This window comes from Neovison vison, chromosome 1 (assembly GCF_020171115.1).
Source record: "Neovison vison isolate M4711 chromosome 1, ASM_NN_V1, whole genome shotgun sequence".
In the NCBI taxonomy this organism is placed as follows: Eukaryota; Metazoa; Chordata; class Mammalia; order Carnivora; family Mustelidae; genus Neogale; species Neogale vison.
In genome coordinates this window covers 50,416,373-50,423,585 of record NC_058091.1, presented here as the reverse complement: position 1 = coordinate 50,423,585, position 7,213 = coordinate 50,416,373, and the positions used below count along the sequence as shown (strand labels likewise).

General features: G+C 36.1%; 1 non-coding gene across 1 annotated transcript; it reads left to right on the top strand.

Moving 5' to 3' along the window:
- Positions 1-251: 251 nt before the first annotated feature.
- Positions 252-361, top strand: LOC122898167. Its single transcript, XR_006382893.1, has one exon. It is a non-coding gene; the product is annotated as a U6 spliceosomal RNA (small nuclear RNA).
- The last annotated feature ends 6,852 nt before the right edge of the window (positions 362-7,213 follow it).

Below are 7,213 nucleotides of genomic sequence, written 5' to 3'. Positions count from 1 at the left end.
ATCTGGAAGGATTCTTTTTTTTCCCCCAAAATTGTAAATTCCTGGGTTTTTAAAAATAATTCTAAAAGTAAGGCATAAAAATTTGCTATATGAAGTAAATTTGACCTCATGTTAGGATTTAACCCAGCTACAGCCTGTTTTCAAGGAAAACTCAAAGGATAAGTTATACCTCAGAGTTGTCCCAAAAAAGGCTAGGGACCTGAAGTAAAATGAGAGCTTTAATAAACACATAAAATTAAAGTTAACAAATTATGTGCTCACTTTGGCAATATATGCACTAAAATTGGAACAATACATAGAAAATTAGCATGGCCCCTGTATAAGGATAACACACAAATAAAGATAACAAAGTATGGCCTTTACAAGTCTTTTCACTCACACCTATATCCATTGGAGTTTCAGATGGACTGCTTGTCCATACTGTTTCAGATATATGAGCCCATCCAGTAGAAGCCCTGGAAACTGGTATAATTTCAAGTCAGCCATCAGGCAGTCAGATGGATTCCTAGGCAAATCATCCATTATTGCTTGGGAATTGTTAGCTTTGGAACAACCCTAAAACCAGTGGTATTCTCCTATCTAAAAAGGGAGTTCAAGGCCCCATTTCCTTTATCACTTAGTGTCAAGGCCAAGATACAGGTGGTCCTCAGTGCTAGCAGAAAGGTTTTAGAGATGTTAAAAGTTCTTAATTCTTTGTAAACAGCCCATATTTGAGAGATTCCTCTCATGGCCTTTTTTCAGGATTGCTTCGTGTTCTTATTTTCTAGTCTCTCTGCTCCCATGCATCTGGAGCAATAGGACAAGTTATAGTTTTCTACAACCAAGGACCAAGATTCCCACTTTTAGAAGACTAAACAGGGATCAAGATGAGAAAAAAGGATTTGAAATGAATGCCTTAGGCCAATTATCCCAAGAAAAGGTAATGAAAGTAAACTACTCTTTCAAGAAATTGTTCAAGAAACAAGTGCTGGAGATGAGACAGGTAAATTAAAATGTAGAGGATCAAAGTATAGAAGTGTTCTACTCTCTTTGTTCCCAGAATAAAGATTACTCAAATGAGTTAATTTGCTGAGAGGGAAAAATTAGTAAGAAAAGACAGTTGGAAGGTGGACAATCAGGAGAGCATAACTGATAACTTCCTAGAAGAACCTATGTGAGAACAGACCAAAAGTACAGGTAAAGCAATCAACCTTAAAATGGAAGAATCTTTCTACTTCCAAGACTAAGGCTAAAAAGGTATAGATGGCTTATATACCTAGATGGCTCAGTCAGTTGAGCGTCTGATTCTTGATTTTGCCTCAGGTCATCATTTCAGGGTTTTGAGAATAAGCCCCACATTGGGCTCCACATTGAATGTAAAGCCTGCTTGGAATTCTCTTTTCCCTCTCTCTTTCTCTCTTCCTCTCTTAAAAAAAAAAGGTGGGAAATTAAATAGAAAAATTGTGAGGCTGAAAAGGTAAGCATACACAAATTTCTCAGTAAAATAAGAATTAAGTTTATCTGCTGTATATGAGATAGGTATTGAAAACATTGAGGCCTTAACAAATACAGAAAAGTTTATGTGTATTTGCCCTAAAGGGAGATTAGAGAGAAGAGTCAAGGGACAGAATTAACAGTTTACTAAGCAATAACAAGAACCTAAATAGAGCTAGAGAGCTTCAATTTTTAATCCATTTACTCAACTTAATTTTGTGACCAAGTATTGGATCCTAAGAAGGAGAACTGATGAAGTGATTGACTAGTTGCCTAGATTTGGGCAGGAGGTAGGGATAAGAGGTTTGGGGCAGAAATTTCTGGGTAATAGCAAGTACACAGTTGCATTGGATGACAAGAGAATCCATCCTACGTGAAACAGAATGGGAAAGGATTAGAAAGAAAGAGGAACAAGTTGCTAGATGACATACGTGAAGGCTACAAGCAGGATAAGCAATGAGCTGGGAGAAGTGGTAGTCAGAGAATTTTAAATCAAATGAGGTTACTTCATTGACAGGCAATATACACATGTCCTGAAGGCAGACTTTCAGGGGCCAAATCCTATCTCTGCCTCAGTAATTGCGGGATTGGGGTAAATGGGATGGTTTTTGAGAATCCGTAAGTGAATATGTGTAAAGTATTTGGGTCAGGGTCTCCAATATAGTATCCACTTGATAAATTATAGTTATCATTTGTTCCAGAATTTACCACTGTAGAGTAGCCTAACCCCGAATGGTGAAGCATAGCCCGGGATGAGATATAATTTCAGATGATGTATGGTTTTGTTGATGGAGAGGCTTCCCTGAGACTAGATGGCATTTTGTCCTCAGAGAGTTGAAGTTCAGTGAAGGTAAAAGTCAATGGATTTATGGAAATAATTTATATTCTATCTTCTGGAACTCTACTATCAGTAAATACGGATGACAGAGGATACATTAATATTGATAAATGGAAGAGTATTTAGGTGGAAAAAATATAAATTAAATTACTTTTTCCTTTTCAGATTATTCTTACATTTGGGTTCCTCAAAACCTCAGCATTATATATGTCTACCTGTCAAAAGACATGTGAAATTACTTCAAAATGAAAACTTGCACATTTCCGAGTTGTCCTCCATCAAAACTGGAATACCCTCTTCTATGCACTGTCCTACCAATATTTTTTTTTTAAAGATTTTATTTATTTATTTAACAGAGAGAGATCACAAGTAGGCAGAGAGGCAGGCAGAGAGAGAGAGGAGGAAGCAGGCTCTCCGCTGAGCAGAGAGCCTGATGCGGGACTCGATCCCAGGACCCTGAGATCATGACCTGAGCCGAAGGCAGCGGCTTAACCCACTGAGCCACCCAGGTGCCCTGTCCTACCAATATTTTTGAGAGCTCTGAGCAGGTCCACTTGCAAGATCATGAAATTCTCTCATTTAAAATGAGATGTGAGTTTGACATGCTTCTTAACAAAATGTTATGAGAATTTAATTCCAATTTTGGGTTAAGATATATCTTGGATGCATCTCACAAAATTAAAATGGAATTGATATACTAATTAGATTCAGCAAGTCAGCATAGCACCATCTATATCTAAGGGCATACTAAATATCATTTCATGAGCAGAATGACAAGAGAATCACTTCCAATCAGAACCTCATATGATTTCAATGTGATTTTATCCAGTTGATTAATTGTGTAATGACCCTTTATGTTTATTCTTCCAACAAATAGTTATCTAGTGTTTATCATGTATACAACATATGCTAGTTGCTACCAGGAATAAGTGATAAAAATTGGGGCAAAACTTCCTACCTTGGAACATACATCTATGGTAGGGACAGACAAGTATATATATATTAATACTAGAATACAGGCCAGAATGTATAAGTAGAAATACTAAAGAAGGAGCAATTAATTCCATAGGGAAGGCTCACAGAGGTGACATAAACACAAACATTTATGGGTAGAGACACTCCAGGTTAATGACCAACATGAGAATAAAAGATGTAGGGATATGACTTGGGGACAGACACAGCCTGTGTCTTTGCAAATTATCAGCCTATTCAACACTGTGTCAAATTCACAAATTTTAGAACACTTCTTAAAAGGTAGTGCCATCTCTGGCCCCACTTTTAAATTTATTTTACTTTATTATCATTTTATTTTATTGTATTATATTATATTTTATTTATTTCATCATAATAAGTATACTCTTTAATCTCCATCCTTTATTTCCCTCATCCACCCACCACCTCTCCTCTGGTAACATCAGTTTGTTCTCTATAGTTAACAGTCCCTTTCTTGGTTTGCTTTTCTCCCCTTTTTTTTTTTTTCTAGTGCTTACCTGTTGTGTTTCTTTTTTATTTCTTTCAAGTTTTTATTTTTTTTAAAGATTTTATTTATTTATTTGGCAGACAGAGATCACAAGTAGACAGAGAGGCAGGCAGAGAGAGAGAGAGAGAGAGGGAAGCAGTCTCCCTGCTGAGCAGAGAGCCCGATGCGGGACTCGATTCCAGGACCCTGAGATCATGACCTGAGCTGAAGGCAGCGGCTTAACCCACTAAGCCACCCAGGTGCCCCTCTTTCAAGTTTTTAATTAAATTCCAGTTATTTAATATTTGGTGTAATACTGATTTCAGGAGTAGAATTTAGCGATTCATCACTTATATACAACACCCAGTGGTCATCAAAACAGGTGCCTACCTTAATACCTATCACCCCTTTAACCCATCTGCCACCCAAACTCCCTCCAACAATCCTTGGTTTGTTCTTTATAGTTGAGAGTCTTGGGGTATCTGAGTGGCCCAGTCACCTAAGCATCTGACTCTTCATATCAGTTCAGGTCATGACCTCAGTGTCATGAAACTGAGTGCTGTTTTGGGCTCTGAGCTGAGCATGGAGCATGCTTAAGATCTCTCTCCTTTCTTCTTCCTCTGCCCCCGCCTTGTTTCTCTCCAAAAAAGCGGGGGTGTGGGTGTCTGATTTATGGTTTTCCTCTCTTTTTTCCCCCATGTTCACCTGTTTTGTTCTTAAATTCTACATGAGTTAAATCTTATGATATTTGTCCTTTTCTGACTGACTTATTTCATTAAAATATTATACTCTCTAGCTCTATCTATGTTGTTGCAAATGGCAAGATTTCATTCTTTCTTATGGCTGAATAATAGTCCAGTGTGTGTGTGTGTGTGTGTGTGTGTGTGTGTGTGTAAAATCACATCTTTTTCATTCATTTATCTATCGCTGGACACTTAGGCTGTCCATAGTTCAACTATTCTGAGTATTGCTGAAACAAACATAAGGGGGCATGTATCTATTTGAGTTAGTATTTTTGTATTTTGGGGATAAATACTCAGTGGTGCAATTACTGGATCATAGGGTAGTTCTAATTTCAATTCTTTGAGGAGCCTCTATACTGTCTTCCAAAGTGGCTGTAAGAATTTACATCCCCACCAACAATGTACAGGGGTTTCTTTTTCTCCACATCCTCACTAACACTTGTGTTTTCTTATGTTTTTTATTTTAGCCATTCAGATAGGCATGAGGCGATATCTCATTGTAGTTTTGATTTGCATTTCCCTGATGATGACTGATGCTGAGCATCTTTTTATGTGTTTGTTGGCCATCTGCATGTCTTCTTTGGAGAACTGTATGTTCATGTCTTTTGTCCATTCTTTCTTGGATAAGTTGGGTTTTGTTTTTTGTTGTTGTTGTTTTATAATGTTGAGTTGTATAAGTTCTCTATATATTTTGGATAGTAACCCTTAATCAGATACATCATTTGCAAATATTTTCTCTCATTCAGTAGGTTGTCTCTTAGTTTTCTTGATAGTTTCCTTTGCTATGCTGAAACTTTTTATTTTGATGTAGCCCCAATAGTTTGTTTTTGCTTTTATTTATCTTGCCTCATATATCTAGAAAAATGTTGCTATGCCTAATGTTAGAGATTACTGCCAGCACTCTCTTCAAAGATTTTGAAGGTTTCTTGTCTCACACTTAGATCTTTAATCCATTTTTAATTTACTTTTGTGTATGGTGAAAGAGAGTGGTCCAGTTTCATTCTTTTCCATGTATCTGGCCAGTTTTCCCAGCACCATTTGTTGAGGAGACTGTCTTCTTCTGGGTTTTTATTCTATTCCATTGATCTATGTGTCTATTTTTATTCCAGTACCATACTGTTTGGTTACTACTGCTTTGCAACATTACTTGAAATCTGGAATTGTGATACATCCACCTTTTTCTTTTTCAAGATTGCTTTGGCTATTCAAGGTCTTCTGTAGACCCACACAAATTTAGGATTATTTTTTCTAGTTCTGTGGAAAATGCCATTGGTGTGATAGGGATTGCATTAAATCTGTAGACTGCTTTGGATAATATAGACATTTTAACAATATTTGTTCTTCCCATCCATAAGCAGGGCGTGTCTTTTCATTTCTCTTTGTAGGTTTGAGTTTCTTTCATCAGTGTTTTATAGTTTTCAGAGTACAGGTCTTTCACCTCCTTGGTTAAGTTTATTCCTAGGAGATTTACTGGTTTTGGTGCAATTGTAAATGGGATTGCTTTCTCAATTTCATTTTCTGATGCTTCATTATTAGTGTATAGGAATGCAACAGATTTTTGTACATTGATTTTTATATCCTGAAACCTTACTGAATTCATTTATCAGTTCTAATAGTTTTTTGGTGCCTTCTTTAGGTTTTCCATATATAACATGTCATCTGCAAATAGTGAAAGTTTTGCTTCTTCCTTCCAATATGGATGCCCTCTATTCCTTTTTCTTGTCTAATTTCTATGGCTAGGACTTCCAGTACTAAGTTGAATAAAAGTCATGAGAGGCAACATCCTTGTCTTGTTCCTGACCATAGGAGGAAAACTCTCAGGTTTTCACCACTGGGTATAATGTTGCCTACAGGTTTTTCATATAAGGACTTTGTTATGTTGAAGTATGGTCCCTCTAGACCTATTTTGTTAAGGGGTTTTATCATGAGTGGATGTTGTACTTTGTCAAATGCTTTTTCTACATCTATTGAAATGGTCATATGGCTTTTATCCCTTATTAATATGATGTATCATGTTGATTAATTTGTGATTATTGAACCACCCTTGCAACCCAGCAATAAATGTCACTTGATTGTGGTGTATGATTTTTTATGTATTGTTGGATTTGGTTTGCTAGTATTTTGTTGGGGATCTTTTCATCTATATTCATGAGAGATATTGGCCTACAGTTTGTTTGTTTTTGTTTTTGTTTTTGTTGGGTTTTTTTTTGTGTGTGTGTGTGTGGTGTCTTTATCTGGTTTTGGTATCAGGGTAATATTGCTTTCATAAAATAAATTTGGACGTTTTCCTTCCTTCTTGTATTTTTTTGACTCATTTGAGAAGACTGAATTTTAACTCTTCTTAAATGTTTGGTAGAATTCACCTGTGAAGCTGTTTAATCCTGGACTTTGTTTTTGGGAGTTTTTTGATTACCAATTTAATTTCATTGCTAATAATTGGTATGTTCAAATTTTCTATTTCTTCCTAGTTCAGTTTTGGAAGGTTACATGTTCCTAGAAATTTATCCATTTCTTCTAAGTTGTCCAATTTGCTGGCATATAGGTTTCCATAATATTCTGTAAAAAAAATCTACATTTCTGTGATGATGTTGTTATTTCTCTTATCTTGTTAGAAATTTTGTATATTTGGGTCATCTCTCTTCTTTTGTAATGAGTCTTGTTAGAAGTTTATCAATTTTATTGATCTTTTCCAAAGAATAA